Source organism: Brienomyrus brachyistius, unplaced genomic scaffold, assembly GCF_023856365.1.
Source record: "Brienomyrus brachyistius isolate T26 unplaced genomic scaffold, BBRACH_0.4 scaffold686, whole genome shotgun sequence".
Taxonomy (NCBI): Eukaryota; Metazoa; Chordata; class Actinopteri; order Osteoglossiformes; family Mormyridae; genus Brienomyrus; species Brienomyrus brachyistius.
The window spans coordinates 30,001-42,500 of NW_026042961.1; the positions used below are offsets into that span (position 1 = coordinate 30,001).

At 57.4% G+C, this 12,500-nt stretch overlaps 28 non-coding genes across 28 annotated transcripts in view; all 28 read left to right on the plus strand.

Annotated features, from left to right (window-relative positions):
• The first annotated feature begins 67 nt into the window (after positions 1–67).
• Positions 68–181, plus strand: LOC125729528 (U5 spliceosomal RNA). Its single transcript, XR_007389957.1, has one exon. It is a non-coding gene; the product is annotated as a U5 spliceosomal RNA (small nuclear RNA).
• Positions 182–379: 198 nt separating this feature from the next.
• LOC125729602 (U2 spliceosomal RNA) lies at positions 380–571 on the plus strand. Its single transcript, XR_007390029.1, has one exon. It is a non-coding gene; the product is annotated as a U2 spliceosomal RNA (small nuclear RNA).
• Positions 572–1,000: 429 nt separating this feature from the next.
• Positions 1,001–1,114, plus strand: LOC125729529 (U5 spliceosomal RNA). Its single transcript, XR_007389958.1, has one exon. It is a non-coding gene; the product is annotated as a U5 spliceosomal RNA (small nuclear RNA).
• Positions 1,115–1,310: 196 nt separating this feature from the next.
• LOC125729560 (U2 spliceosomal RNA) lies at positions 1,311–1,502 on the plus strand. The gene has a single exon (XR_007389988.1). It is a non-coding gene; the product is annotated as a U2 spliceosomal RNA (small nuclear RNA).
• Positions 1,503–1,931: 429 nt separating this feature from the next.
• On the plus strand, positions 1,932–2,045 carry LOC125729507 (U5 spliceosomal RNA). The gene has a single exon (XR_007389936.1). It is a non-coding gene; the product is annotated as a U5 spliceosomal RNA (small nuclear RNA).
• Positions 2,046–2,242: 197 nt separating this feature from the next.
• On the plus strand, positions 2,243–2,434 carry LOC125729478 (U2 spliceosomal RNA). The gene has a single exon (XR_007389907.1). It is a non-coding gene; the product is annotated as a U2 spliceosomal RNA (small nuclear RNA).
• A 430-nt stretch (positions 2,435–2,864) lies between these two features.
• LOC125729509 (U5 spliceosomal RNA) lies at positions 2,865–2,978 on the plus strand. The gene has a single exon (XR_007389937.1). It is a non-coding gene; the product is annotated as a U5 spliceosomal RNA (small nuclear RNA).
• Positions 2,979–3,175: 197 nt separating this feature from the next.
• LOC125729479 (U2 spliceosomal RNA) lies at positions 3,176–3,367 on the plus strand. Its single transcript, XR_007389908.1, has one exon. It is a non-coding gene; the product is annotated as a U2 spliceosomal RNA (small nuclear RNA).
• A 419-nt stretch (positions 3,368–3,786) lies between these two features.
• On the plus strand, positions 3,787–3,900 carry LOC125729510 (U5 spliceosomal RNA). The gene has a single exon (XR_007389938.1). It is a non-coding gene; the product is annotated as a U5 spliceosomal RNA (small nuclear RNA).
• A 195-nt stretch (positions 3,901–4,095) lies between these two features.
• Positions 4,096–4,287, plus strand: LOC125729480 (U2 spliceosomal RNA). The gene has a single exon (XR_007389909.1). It is a non-coding gene; the product is annotated as a U2 spliceosomal RNA (small nuclear RNA).
• A 430-nt stretch (positions 4,288–4,717) lies between these two features.
• LOC125729512 (U5 spliceosomal RNA) lies at positions 4,718–4,831 on the plus strand. Its single transcript, XR_007389940.1, has one exon. It is a non-coding gene; the product is annotated as a U5 spliceosomal RNA (small nuclear RNA).
• A 195-nt stretch (positions 4,832–5,026) lies between these two features.
• Positions 5,027–5,218, plus strand: LOC125729572 (U2 spliceosomal RNA). The gene has a single exon (XR_007390000.1). It is a non-coding gene; the product is annotated as a U2 spliceosomal RNA (small nuclear RNA).
• Positions 5,219–5,648: 430 nt separating this feature from the next.
• Positions 5,649–5,762, plus strand: LOC125729532 (U5 spliceosomal RNA). Its single transcript, XR_007389959.1, has one exon. It is a non-coding gene; the product is annotated as a U5 spliceosomal RNA (small nuclear RNA).
• A 198-nt stretch (positions 5,763–5,960) lies between these two features.
• LOC125729461 (U2 spliceosomal RNA) lies at positions 5,961–6,153 on the plus strand. Its single transcript, XR_007389892.1, has one exon. It is a non-coding gene; the product is annotated as a U2 spliceosomal RNA (small nuclear RNA).
• Positions 6,154–6,583: 430 nt separating this feature from the next.
• On the plus strand, positions 6,584–6,697 carry LOC125729533 (U5 spliceosomal RNA). Its single transcript, XR_007389960.1, has one exon. It is a non-coding gene; the product is annotated as a U5 spliceosomal RNA (small nuclear RNA).
• Positions 6,698–6,894: 197 nt separating this feature from the next.
• LOC125729603 (U2 spliceosomal RNA) lies at positions 6,895–7,086 on the plus strand. The gene has a single exon (XR_007390031.1). It is a non-coding gene; the product is annotated as a U2 spliceosomal RNA (small nuclear RNA).
• A 433-nt stretch (positions 7,087–7,519) lies between these two features.
• LOC125729534 (U5 spliceosomal RNA) lies at positions 7,520–7,633 on the plus strand. Its single transcript, XR_007389961.1, has one exon. It is a non-coding gene; the product is annotated as a U5 spliceosomal RNA (small nuclear RNA).
• A 198-nt stretch (positions 7,634–7,831) lies between these two features.
• LOC125729604 (U2 spliceosomal RNA) lies at positions 7,832–8,023 on the plus strand. The gene has a single exon (XR_007390032.1). It is a non-coding gene; the product is annotated as a U2 spliceosomal RNA (small nuclear RNA).
• A 431-nt stretch (positions 8,024–8,454) lies between these two features.
• LOC125729535 (U5 spliceosomal RNA) lies at positions 8,455–8,568 on the plus strand. Its single transcript, XR_007389962.1, has one exon. It is a non-coding gene; the product is annotated as a U5 spliceosomal RNA (small nuclear RNA).
• A 197-nt stretch (positions 8,569–8,765) lies between these two features.
• LOC125729606 (U2 spliceosomal RNA) lies at positions 8,766–8,957 on the plus strand. The gene has a single exon (XR_007390034.1). It is a non-coding gene; the product is annotated as a U2 spliceosomal RNA (small nuclear RNA).
• A 432-nt stretch (positions 8,958–9,389) lies between these two features.
• On the plus strand, positions 9,390–9,503 carry LOC125729537 (U5 spliceosomal RNA). Its single transcript, XR_007389965.1, has one exon. It is a non-coding gene; the product is annotated as a U5 spliceosomal RNA (small nuclear RNA).
• Positions 9,504–9,700: 197 nt separating this feature from the next.
• On the plus strand, positions 9,701–9,892 carry LOC125729607 (U2 spliceosomal RNA). The gene has a single exon (XR_007390035.1). It is a non-coding gene; the product is annotated as a U2 spliceosomal RNA (small nuclear RNA).
• A 431-nt stretch (positions 9,893–10,323) lies between these two features.
• Positions 10,324–10,437, plus strand: LOC125729538 (U5 spliceosomal RNA). Its single transcript, XR_007389966.1, has one exon. It is a non-coding gene; the product is annotated as a U5 spliceosomal RNA (small nuclear RNA).
• A 197-nt stretch (positions 10,438–10,634) lies between these two features.
• On the plus strand, positions 10,635–10,826 carry LOC125729609 (U2 spliceosomal RNA). The gene has a single exon (XR_007390036.1). It is a non-coding gene; the product is annotated as a U2 spliceosomal RNA (small nuclear RNA).
• Positions 10,827–11,257: 431 nt separating this feature from the next.
• LOC125729539 (U5 spliceosomal RNA) lies at positions 11,258–11,371 on the plus strand. Its single transcript, XR_007389967.1, has one exon. It is a non-coding gene; the product is annotated as a U5 spliceosomal RNA (small nuclear RNA).
• A 197-nt stretch (positions 11,372–11,568) lies between these two features.
• Positions 11,569–11,760, plus strand: LOC125729582 (U2 spliceosomal RNA). The gene has a single exon (XR_007390010.1). It is a non-coding gene; the product is annotated as a U2 spliceosomal RNA (small nuclear RNA).
• Positions 11,761–12,179: 419 nt separating this feature from the next.
• LOC125729540 (U5 spliceosomal RNA) lies at positions 12,180–12,293 on the plus strand. The gene has a single exon (XR_007389968.1). It is a non-coding gene; the product is annotated as a U5 spliceosomal RNA (small nuclear RNA).
• Positions 12,294–12,490: 197 nt separating this feature from the next.
• LOC125729610 (U2 spliceosomal RNA) overlaps positions 12,491–12,500 on the plus strand; it is a 192-nt gene continuing 182 nt past the window's right edge. The window contains exon 1 of the small nuclear RNA XR_007390037.1: positions 12,491–12,500. This exon is cut by the window's right edge and continues 182 nt beyond it. This is a non-coding gene — a small nuclear RNA (U2 spliceosomal RNA).

Here is a 12,500-nt window from a genome sequence, read left to right on the forward strand (position 1 = left end):
TTCAACCCCGAGCGGGGGCGTCACGGAGGCCCGGCTAGCGGCCACCTGCTGAGCGACGGCTCTGCATCGACTCGGGTCTCTCTTCATCCCGTATAAATCTTTCGCCTTTTACTAAAGATTTCCGTGGAGAGGGATAGCGATGAGTTCGCTGTATTTTTGGAGGCTCTGTGCAAGCAGAGCTGCACCGCTGCTGTATCAAAGTAAGACTGTGCCCGGCTTAGCGGCCGGCTCTATCTTGCCCAGTGGCGCGTTTCTGGTCCTCTGGGATCGTGCGTGGTCTCGCCGGGCGCCACCTCCCAGAGAGGCTGGCGAGGACCCAGCCGCGCCGGCTCCGTCGGCGTCCCACATGCCGGAGCCCGGCGGGGCGCAGTCTGCGGGCATCGCTTCTCGGCCTTTTGGCTAAGATCAAGTGTAGTATCTGTTCTTATCAGTTTAATATCTGATACGTCCCCCATGGAGGGGACCACATATTAAACGGATTTTTGGAACAGGGAGCCGGAAGTGGGGCTTGCCCCGTCCGCTCCACGCATCGACCCGGTATTGCAGTGTTTCTGGGAACGGTGCACCGCTACTGCCCCCTGCTGTTGAAAGACAGAGCTGATCGGTGTTCCGCTTATCAGACCGAGAGCCTGCGCCGCTTGCCAGGCGATTAGCCGGTGTCGTGAGGGACGGACCCTGTCCGTGCGCCGGTCCCGCTTCCCTCCGTTTTTCTTTTTTTTTTTTTTTTTTTTTTTTTTTTTTATTTAATTATAAAAAGCACGGTCATGGTACGCTCTCTGAGGGGTGGGCAGCTGTGCTGAGGTAAGGCAGGCCGTCGTCTTTGCCTTTTGAATTTTCTCTCATGTCTGTTTACATGATTGCTGATCTTTCAGATGCCAGGAGGACAGGGAGGAGTCGGGGCCCCGAGGCCGGTGGCTGCGACGCCCCCGAGAATTCAACCCCGAGCGGGGGCGTCACGGAGGCCCGGCTAGCGGCCACCTGCTGAGCGACGGCTCTGCATCGACTCGGGTCTCTCTTCATCCCGTATAAATCTTTCGCCTTTTACTAAAGATTTCCGTGGAGAGGGATAGCGATGAGTTCGCTGTATTTTTGGAGGCTCTGTGCAAGCAGAGCTGCACCGCTGCTGTATCAAAGTAAGACTGTGCCCGGCTTAGCGGCCGGCTCTATCTGCCCAGTGGCGCGTTTCTGGTCCTCTGGGATCGTGCGTGGTCTCGCCGGGCGCCACCTCCCAGAGAGGCTGGCGAGGACCCAGCCGCGCCGGCTCCGTCGGCGTCCCACATGCCGGAGCCCGCGGGGCGCAGTCTGCGGGCATCGCTTCTCGGCCTTTTGGCTAAGATCAAGTGTAGTATCTGTTCTTATCAGTTTAATATCTGATACGTCCCCCATGGAGGGGACCACATATTAAACGGATTTTTGGAACAGGGAGCCGGAAGTGGGGCTTGCCCCGTCCGCTCCACGCATCGACCCGGTATTGCAGTGTTTCTGGGAACGGTGCACCTCTACTGCCCCCTGCTGTTGAAAGACAGAGCTGATCGGTGTTCCGCTTATCAGACCGAGAGCCTGCGCCGCTTGCCAGGCGATCAGCCGGTGTCGTGAGGGACCGACTCTGTCCGTGCGCCGGTCCCGCTTCCCTCCGTTTTTCTTCTTTTTTTTTTTTTATTTTTTTTTTTTTAAATCATAAAAAAAAGGACGGTCATGATATGCTCTCTGAGGGGTGGGCAGCTGTGCTGAGGTAAGGCAGGCCGTCATCTTTGCCTTTTGAATTTTCTCTCATGATTGTTTACATGATTGCTGATCTTTCAGATGCCAGGAGGACAGGGAGGAGTCGGGGCCCCGAGGCCGGTGGCTGCGACGCCCCCGAGAATTCAACCCCGAGCGGGGGCGTCACGGAGGCCCGGCTAGCGGCCACCTGCTGAGCGACGGCTCTGCATCGACTCGGGTCTCTCTTCATCCCGTATAAATCTTTCGCCTTTTACTAAAGATTTCCGTGGAGAGGGATAGCGATGAGTTCACTGTATTTTTGGAGGCTCTGCGCAAGCAGAGCTGCACCGCCGCCGTATCAAAGTAAGACTGTGCCCGGCTTAGCGGCCGGCTCTATCTGCCCAGTGGCGTGTTTCTGGTCCTCTGGGATCGTGCGTGGTCTCGCCGGGCGCCACCTCCCAGAGAGGCTGGCGAGGACCCAGCCGCGCCGGCTCCGTCGGCGTCCCGCATGCCGGAGCCCGGCGGGGCGCAGTCTGCGGGCATCGCTTCTCAGCCTTTTGGCTAAGATCAAGTGTAGTATCTGTTCTTATCAGTTTAATATCTGATACGTCCCCCATGGAGGGGACCACATATTAAACGGATTTTTGGAACAGGGAGCCGGAAGTGGGGCTTGCCCCGTCCGCTCCACGCATCGACCCGGTATTGCAGTGTTTCTGGGAACAGTGCACCTCTACTGCCCCCTGCTGTTAAAAGACAGAGCTGATCGGTGTTCCGCTTATCAGACCGAGAGCCTGCGCCGCTTGCCAGGCGATCAGCCGGTGTCGTGAGGGACCGACTCTGTCCGTGCGCCGGTCCCGCTTCCCTCCGTTTTTCTTCTTTTTTTTTTTTTATTTTTTTTTTTTTTAAATCATAAAAAAAAGGACGGTCATGATATGCTCTCTGAGGGGTGGGCAGCTGTGCTGAGGTAAGGCAGGCCGTCATCTTTGCCTTTTGAATTTTCTCTCATGATTGTTTACATGATTGCTGATCTTTCAGATGCCAGGAGGACAGGGAGGAGTCGGGGCCCCGAGGCCGGTGGCTGCGACGCCCCCGAGAATTCAACCCCGAGCGGGGGCGTCACGGAGGCCCGGCTAGCGGCCACCTGCTGAGCGACGGCTCTGCATCGACTCGGGTCTCTCTTCATCCCGTATAAATCTTTCGCCTTTTACTAAAGATTTCCGTGGAGAGGGATAGCGATGAGTTCACTGTATTTTTGGAGGCTCTGCGCAAGCAGAGCTGCACCGCCGCCGTATCAAAGTAAGACTGTGCCCGGCTTAGCGGCCGGCTCTATCTGCCCAGTGGCGTGTTTCTGGTCCTCTGGGATCGTGCGTGGTCTCGCCGGGCGCCACCTCCCAGAGAGGCTGGCGAGGACCCAGCCGCGCCGGCTCCGTCGGCGTCCCGCATGCCGGAGCCCGGCGGGGCGCAGTCTGCGGGCATCGCTTCTCAGCCTTTTGGCTAAGATCAAGTGTAGTATCTGTTCTTATCAGTTTAATATCTGATACGTCCCCCATGGAGGGGACCACATATTAAACGGATTTTTGGAACAGGGAGCCGGAAGTGGGGCTTGCCCCGTCCGCTCCACGCATCGACCCGGTATTGCAGTGTTTCTGGGAACAGTGCACCTCTACTGCCCCCTGCTGTTAAAAGACAGAGCTGATCGGTGTTCCGCTTATCAGACCGAGAGCCTGCGCCGCTTGCCAGGCGATCAGCCGGTGTCGTGAGGGACCGACTCTGTCCGTGCGCCGGTCCCGCTTCCCTCCGTTTTTCTTCTTATTTTTTTTTTTTTAAATCATAAAAAAAAAAGACGGTCATGATATGCTCTCTGAGGGGTGGGCAGCTGTGCTGAGGTAAGGCAGGCCGTCATCTTTGCCTTTTGAATTTTCTCTCATGTCCGTTTACATGATTGCTGATCTTTCAGATGCCAGGAGGACAGGGAGGAGTCGGGGCCCCGAGGCCGGTGGCTGCGACGCCCCCGAGAATTCAACCCCGAGCGGGGGCGTCACGGAGGCCCGGCTAGCGGCCACCTGCTGAGCGACGGCTCTGCATCGACTCGGGTCTCTCTTCATCCCGTATAAATCTTTCGCCTTTTACTAAAGATTTCCGTGGAGAGGGATAGCGATGAGTTCACTGTATTTTTGGAGGCTCTGCGCAAGCAGAGCTGCACCGCCGCCGTATCAAAGTAAGACTGCCCGGCTTAGCGGCCGGCTCTATCTGCCCAGTGGCGTGTTTCTGGTCCTCTGGGATCGTGCGTGGTCTCGCCGGGCGCCACCTCCCAGAGAGGCTGGCGAGGACCCAGCCGCGCCGGCTCCGTCGGCGTCCCGCATGCCGGAGCCCGGCGGGGCGCAGTCTGCGGGCATCGCTTCTCAGCCTTTTGGCTAAGATCAAGTGTAGTATCTGTTCTTATCAGTTTAATATCTGATACGTCCCCCATGGAGGGGACCACATATTAAACGGATTTTTGGAACAGGGAGCCGGAAGTGGGGCTTGCCCCGTCCGCTCCACGCATCGACCCGGTATTGCAGTGTTTCTGGGAACAGTGCACCTCTACTGCCCCCTGCTGTTAAAAGACAGAGCTGATCGGTGTTCCGCTTATCAGACCGAGAGCCTGCGCCGCTTGCCAGGCGATCAGCTGGTGTCGTGAGGGACCGACTCTGTCCGTGCGCCGGTCCCGCTTCCCTCCGTTTTTCTTCTTTTTTTTTTTTTATTTTTTTTTTTTTAAATCATAAAAAAAAAGGACGGTCATGATATGCTCTCTGAGGGGTGGGCAGCTGTGCTGAGGTAAGGCAGGCCGTCATCTTTGCCTTTTGAATTTTCTCTCATGTCCGTTTACATGATTGCTGATCTTTCAGATGCCAGGAGGACAGGGAGGAGTCGGGGCCCCGAGGCCGGTGGCTGCGACGCCCCCGAGAATTCAACCCCGAGCGGGGGCGTCACGGAGGCCCGGCTAGCGGCCACCTGCTGAGCGACGGCTCTGCATCGACTCGGGTCTCTCTTCATCCCGTATAAATCTTTCGCCTTTTACTAAAGATTTCCGTGGAGAGGGATAGCGATGAGTTCACTGTATTTTTGGAGGCTCTGCGCAAGCAGAGCTGCACCGCCGCCGTATCAAAGTAAGACTGCCCGGCTTAGCGGCCGGCTCTATCTGCCCAGTGGCGCGTTTCTGGTCCTCTGGGATCGTGCGTGGTCTCGCCGGGCGCCACCTCCCAGAGAGGCTGGCGAGGACCCAGCCGCGCCGGCTCCGTCGGCGTCCCGCATGCCGGAGCCCGGCGGGGCGCAGTCTGCGGGCATCGCTTCTCGGCCTTTTGGCTAAGATCAAGTGTAGTATCTGTTCTTATCAGTTTAATATCTGATACGTCCCCCATGGAGGGGACCACATATTAAACGGATTTTTGGAACAGGGAGCCGGAAGTGGGGCTTGCCCCGTCCGCTCCACGCATCGACCCGGTATTGCAGTGTTTCTGGGAACGGTGCACCTCTACTGCCCCCTGCTGTTGAAAGACAGAGCTGATCGGTGTTCCGCTTATCAGACCGAGAGCCTGCGCCGCTTGCCAGGCGATTAGCCGGTGTCGTGAGGGACGGACCCTGTCCGTGCGCCGGTCCCGCTTCCCTCCGTTTTTCTTTTTTTTTTTTTTTTTTTTTTTTTTTTTTTATTTAATTATAAAAAGCACGGTCATGGTACGCTCTCTGAGGGGTGGGCAGCTGTGCTGAGGTAAGGCAGGCCGTCGTCTTTGCCTTTTGAATTTTCTCTCATGTCTGTTTACATGATTGCTGATCTTTCAGATGCCAGGAGGACAGGGAGGAGTCGGGGCCCCGAGGCCGGTGGCTGCGACGCCCCCGAGAATTCAACCCCGAGCGGGGGCGTCACGGAGGCCCGGCTAGCGGCCACCTGCTGAGCGACGGCTCTGCATCGACTCGGGTCTCTCTTCATCCCGTATAAATCTTTCGCCTTTTACTAAAGATTTCCGTGGAGAGGGATAGCGATGAGTTCGCTGTATTTTTGGAGGCTCTGTGCAAGCAGAGCTGCACCGCTGCTGTATCAAAGTAAGACTGTGCCCGGCTTAGCGGCCGGCTCTATCTGCCCAGTGGCGCGTTTCTGGTCCTCTGGGATCGTGCGTGGTCTCGCCGGGCGCCACCTCCCAGAGAGGCTGGCGAGGACCCAGCCGCGCCGGCTCCGTCGGCGTCCCACATGCCGGAGCCCGGCGGGGGCGCAGTCTGCGGGCATCGCTTCTCGGCCTTTTGGCTAAGATCAAGTGTAGTATCTGTTCTTATCAGTTTAATATCTGATACGTCCCCCATGGAGGGGACCACATATTAAACGGATTTTTGGAACAGGGAGCCGGAAGTGGGGGCTTGCCCCGTCCGCTCCACGCATCGACCCGGTATTGCAGTGTTTCTGGGAACGGTGCACCTCTACTGCCCCCTGCTGTTGAAAGACAGAGCTGATCGGTGTTCCGCTTATCAGACCGAGAGCCTGCGCCGCTTGCCAGGCGATTAGCCGGTGTCGTGAGGGACGGACCCTGTCCGTGCGCCGGTCCCGCTTCCCTCCGTTTTTCTTTTTTTTTTTTTTTTTTTTTTTTTTTTTTAATTTAATTATAAAAAGCACGGTCATGGTACGCTCTCTGAGGGGTGGGCAGCTGTGCTGAGGTAAGGCAGGCCGTCGTCTTTGCCTTTTGAATTTTCTCTCATGTCTGTTTACATGATTGCTGATCTTTCAGATGCCAGGAGGACAGGGAGGAGTCGGGGCCCCGAGGCCGGTGGCTGCGACGCCCCCGAGAATTCAACCCCGAGCGGGGGCGTCACGGAGGCCCGGCTAGCGGCCACCTGCTGAGCGACGGCTCTGCATCGACTCGGGTCTCTCTTCATCCCGTATAAATCTTTCGCCTTTTACTAAAGATTTCCGTGGAGAGGGATAGCGATGAGTTCGCTGTATTTTTGGAGGCTCTGTGCAAGCAGAGCTGCACCGCTGCTGTATCAAAGTAAGACTGTGCCCGGCTTAGCGGCCGGCTCTATCTGCCCAGTGGCGCGTTTCTGGTCCTCTGGGATCGTGCGTGGTCTCGCCGGGCGCCACCTCCCAGAGAGGCTGGCGAGGACCCAGCCGCGCCGGCTCCGTCGGCGTCCCACATGCCGGAGCCCGGCGGGGCGCAGTCTGCGGGCATCGCTTCTCGGCCTTTTGGCTAAGATCAAGTGTAGTATCTGTTCTTATCAGTTTAATATCTGATACGTCCCCCATGGAGGGGACCACATATTAAACGGATTTTTGGAACAGGGAGCCGGAAGTGGGGCTTGCCCCGTCCGCTCCACGCATCGACCCGGTATTGCAGTGTTTCTGGGAACGGTGCACCGCTACTGCCCCCTGCTGTTGAAAGACAGAGCTGATCGGTGTTCCGCTTATCAGACCGAGAGCCTGCGCCGCTTGCCAGGCGATTAGCCGGTGTCGTGAGGGACGGACCCTGTCCGTGCGCCGGTCCCCGCTTCCCTCCGTTTTTCTTTTTTTTTTTTTTTTTTTTTTTTTTTTTTTTAATTTAATTATAAAAAGCACGGTCATGGTACGCTCTCTGAGGGGTGGGCAGCTGTGCTGAGGTAAGGCAGGCCGTCGTCTTTGCCTTTTGAATTTTCTCTCATGTCTGTTTACATGATTGCTGATCTTTCAGATGCCAGGAGGACAGGGAGGAGTCGGGGCCCCGAGGCCGGTGGCTGCGACGCCCCCGAGAATTCAACCCCGAGCGGGGGCGTCACGGAGGCCCGGCTAGCGGCCACCTGCTGAGCGACGGCTCTGCATCGACTCGGGTCTCTCTTCATCCCGTATAAATCTTTCGCCTTTTACTAAAGATTTCCGTGGAGAGGGATAGCGATGAGTTCGCTGTATTTTTGGAGGCTCTGTGCAAGCAGAGCTGCACCGCTGCTGTATCAAAGTAAGACTGTGCCCGGCTTAGCGGCCGGCTCTATCTGCCCAGTGGCGCGTTTCTGGTCCTCTGGGATCGTGCGTGGTCTCGCCGGGCGCCACCTCCCAGAGAGGCTGGCGAGGACCCAGCCGCGCCGGCTCCGTCGGCGTCCCACATGCCGGAGCCCGGCGGGGGCGCAGTCTGCGGGCATCGCTTCTCGGCCTTTTGGCTAAGATCAAGTGTAGTATCTGTTCTTATCAGTTTAATATCTGATACGTCCCCCATGGAGGGGACCACATATTAAACGGATTTTTGGAACAGGGAGCCGGAAGTGGGGCTTGCCCCGTCCGCTCCACGCATCGACCCGGTATTGCAGTGTTTCTGGGAACGGTGCACCGCTACTGCCCCCTGCTGTTGAAAGACAGAGCTGATCGGTGTTCCGCTTATCAGACCGAGAGCCTGCGCCGCTTGCCAGGCGATTAGCCGGTGTCGTGAGGGACGGACCCTGTCCGTGCGCCGGTCCCGCTTCCCTCCGTTTTTCTTTTTTTTTTTTTTTTTTTTTTTTTTTTTTTAATTTAATTATAAAAAGCACGGTCATGGTACGCTCTCTGAGGGGTGGGCAGCTGTGCTGAGGTAAGGCAGGCCGTCGTCTTTGCCTTTTGAATTTTCTCTCATGTCTGTTTACATGATTGCTGATCTTTCAGATGCCAGGAGGACAGGGAGGAGTCGGGGCCCCGAGGCCGGTGGCTGCGACGCCCCCGAGAATTCAACCCCGAGCGGGGGCGTCACGGAGGCCCGGCTAGCGGCCACCTGCTGAGCGACGGCTCTGCATCGACTCGGGTCTCTCTTCATCCCGTATAAATCTTTCGCCTTTTACTAAAGATTTCCGTGGAGAGGGATAGCGATGAGTTCGCTGTATTTTTGGAGGCTCTGTGCAAGCAGAGCTGCACCGCTGCTGTATCAAAGTAAGACTGTGCCCGGCTTAGCGGCCGGCTCTATCTGCCCAGTGGCGCGTTTCTGGTCCTCTGGGATCGTGCGTGGTCTCGCCGGGCGCCACCTCCCAGAGAGGCTGGCGAGGACCCAGCCGCGCCGGCTCCGTCGGCGTCCCACATGCCGGAGCCCGGCGGGGCGCAGTCTGCGGGCATCGCTTCTCGGCCTTTTGGCTAAGATCAAGTGTAGTATCTGTTCTTATCAGTTTAATATCTGATACGTCCCCCATGGAGGGGACCACATATTAAACGGATTTTTGGAACAGGGAGCCGGAAGTGGGGCTTGCCCCGTCCGCTCCACGCATCGACCCGGTATTGCAGTGTTTCTGGGAACGGTGCACCGCTACTGCCCCCTGCTGTTGAAAGACAGAGCTGATCGGTGTTCCGCTTATCAGACCGAGAGCCTGCGCCGCTTGCCAGGCGATTAGCCGGTGTCGTGAGGGACGGACCCTGTCCGTGCGCCGGTCCCGCTTCCCTCCGTTTTTCTTTTTTTTTTTTTTTTTTTTTTTTTTTTTTTTAATTTAATTATAAAAAGCACGGTCATGGTACGCTCTCTGAGGGGTGGGCAGCTGTGCTGAGGTAAGGCAGGCCGTCGTCTTTGCCTTTTGAATTTTCTCTCATGTCTGTTTACATGATTGCTGATCTTTCAGATGCCAGGAGGACAGGGAGGAGTCGGGGCCCCGAGGCCGGTGGCTGCGACGCCCCCGAGAATTCAACCCCGAGCGGGGGCGTCACGGAGGCCCGGCTAGCGGCCACCTGCTGAGCGACGGCTCTGCATCGACTCGGGTCTCTCTTCATCCCGTATAAATCTTTCGCCTTTTACTAAAGATTTCCGTGGAGAGGGATAGCGATGAGTTCGCTGTATTTTTGGAGGCTCTGTGCAAGCAGAGCTGCACCGCTGCTGTATCAAAGTAAGACTGTGCCCGGCTTAGCGGCCGGCTCTATCTGCCCAGTGGCGCGTTTCTGGTCCTCTGGGATCGTGCGTGGTCTCGCCGGGCGCCACCTCCCAGAGAGGCTGGCGAGGACCCAGCCGCGCCGGCTCCGTCGGCGTCCCACATGCCGGAGCCCGGCGGGGCGCAGTCTGCGGGCATCGCTTCTCGGCCTTTTGGCTAAGATCAAGTGTAGTATCTGTTCTTATCAGTTTAATATCTGATACGTCCCCCATGGAGGGGACCACATATTAAACGGATTTTTGGAACAGGGAGCCGGAAGTGGGGCTTGCCCCGTCCGCTCCACGCATCGACCCGGTATTGCAGTGTTTCTGGGAACGGTGCACCGCTACTGCCCCCTGCTGTTGAAAGACAGAGCTGATCGGTGTTCCGCTTATCAGACCGAGAGCCTGCGCCGCTTGCCAGGCGATTAGCCGGTGTCGTGAGGGACGGACCCTGTCCGTGCGCCGGTCCCGCTTCCCTCCGTTTTTCTTTTTTTTTTTTTTTTTTTTTTTTTTTTTTTAATTTAATTATAAAAAGCACGGTCATGGTACGCTCTCTGAGGGGTGGGCAGCTGTGCTGAGGTAAGGCAGGCCGTCGTCTTTGCCTTTTGAATTTTCTCTCATGTCTGTTTACATGATTGCTGATCTTTCAGATGCCAGGAGGACAGGGAGGAGTCGGGGCCCCGAGGCCGGTGGCTGCGACGCCCCCGAGAATTCAACCCCGAGCGGGGGCGTCACGGAGGCCCGGCTAGCGGCCACCTGCTGAGCGACGGCTCTGCATCGACTCGGGTCTCTCTTCATCCCGTATAAATCTTTCGCCTTTTACTAAAGATTTCCGTGGAGAGGGATAGCGATGAGTTCGCTGTATTTTTGGAGGCTCTGTGCAAGCAGAGCTGCACCGCTGCTGTATCAAAGTAAGACTGTGCCCGGCTTAGCGGCCGGCTCTATCTGCCCAGTGGCGCGTTTCTGGTCCTCTGGGATCGTGCGTGGTCTCGCCGGGCGCCACCTCCCAGAGAGGCTGGCGAGGACCCAGCCGCGCCGGCTCCGTCGGCGTCCCACATGCCGGAGCCCGGCGGGGCGCAGTCTGCGGGCATCGCTTCTCGGCCTTTTGGCTAAGATCAAGTGTAGTATCTGTTCTTATCAGTTTAATATCTGATACGTCCCCCATGGAGGGGACCACATATTAAACGGATTTTTGGAACAGGGAGCCGGAAGTGGGGCTTGCCCCGTCCGCTCCACGCATCGACCCGGTATTGCAGTGTTTCTGGGAACGGTGCACCGCTACTGCCCCCTGCTGTTGAAAGACAGAGCTGATCGGTGTTCCGCTTATCAGACCGAGAGCCTGCGCCGCTTGCCAGGCGATTAGCCGGTGTCGTGAGGGACGGACCCTGTCCGTGCGCCGGTCCCGCTTCCCTCCGTTTTTCTTTTTTTTTTTTTTTTTTTTTTTTTTTTTTTAATTTAATTATAAAAAGCACGGTCATGGTACGCTCTCTGAGGGGTGGGCAGCTGTGCTGAGGTAAGGCAGGCCGTCGTCTTTGCCTTTTGAATTTTCTCTCATGTCTGTTTACATGATTGCTGATCTTTCAGATGCCAGGAGGACAGGGAGGAGTCGGGGCCCCGAGGCCGGTGGCTGCGACGCCCCCGAGAATTCAACCCCGAGCGGGGGCGTCACGGAGGCCCGGCTAGCGGCCACCTGCTGAGCGACGGCTCTGCATCGACTCGGGTCTCTCTTCATCCCGTATAAATCTTTCGCCTTTTACTAAAGATTTCCGTGGAGAGGGATAGCGATGAGTTCGCTGTATTTTTGGAGGCTCTGTGCAAGCAGAGCTGCACCGCTGCTGTATCAAAGTAAGACTGTGCCCGGCTTAGCGGCCGGCTCTATCTGCCCAGTGGCGCGTTTCTGGTCCTCTGGGATCGTGCGTGGTCTCGCCGGGCGCCACCTCCCAGAGAGGCTGGCGAGGACCCAGCCGCGCCGGCTCCGTCGGCGTCCCACATGCCGGAGCCCGGCGGGGCGCAGTCTGCGGGCATCGCTTCTCGGCCTTTTGGCTAAGATCAAGTGTAGTATCTGTTCTTATCAGTTTAATATCTGATACGTCCCCCATGGAGGGGACCACATATTAAACGGATTTTTGGAACAGGGAGCCGGAAGTGGGGCTTGCCCCGTCCGCTCCACGCATCGACCCGGTATTGCAGTGTTTCTGGGAACGGTGCACCTCTACTGCCCCCTGCTGTTGAAAGACAGAGCTGATCGGTGTTCCGCTTATCAGACCGAGAGCCTGCGCCGCTTGCCAGGCGATTAGCCGGTGTCGTGAGGGACGGACCCTGTCCGTGCGCCGGTCCCGCTTCCCTCCGTTTTTCTTTTTTTTTTTTTTTTTTTAATTTAATTATAAAAAGCACGGTCATGGTACGCTCTCTGAGGGGTGGGCAGCTGTGCTGAGGTAAGGCAGGCCGTCGTCTTTGCCTTTTGAATTTTCTCTCATGTCTGTTTACATGATTGCTGATCTTTCAGATGCCAGGAGGACAGGGAGGAGTCGGGACCCCGAGGCCGGTGGCTGCGACGCCCCCGAGAATTCAACCCCGAGCGGGGGCGTCACGGAGGCCCGGCTAGCGGCCACCTGCTGAGCGACGGCTCTGCATCGACTCGGGTCTCTCTTCATCCCGTATAAATCTTTCGCCTTTTACTAAAGATTTCCGTGGAGAGGGATAGCGATGAGTTCGCTGTATTTTTGGAGGCTCTGTGCAAGCAGAGCTGCACCGCTGCTGTATCAAAGTAAGACTGTGCCCGGCTTAGCGGCCGGCTCTATCTGCCCAGTGGCGCGTTTCTGGTCCTCTGGGATCGTGCGTGGTCTCGCCGGGCGCCACCTCCCAGAGAGGCTGGCGAGGACCCAGCCGCGCCGGCTCCGTCGGCGTCCCACATGCCGGAGCCCGGCGGGGCGCAGTCTGCGGGCATCGCTTCTC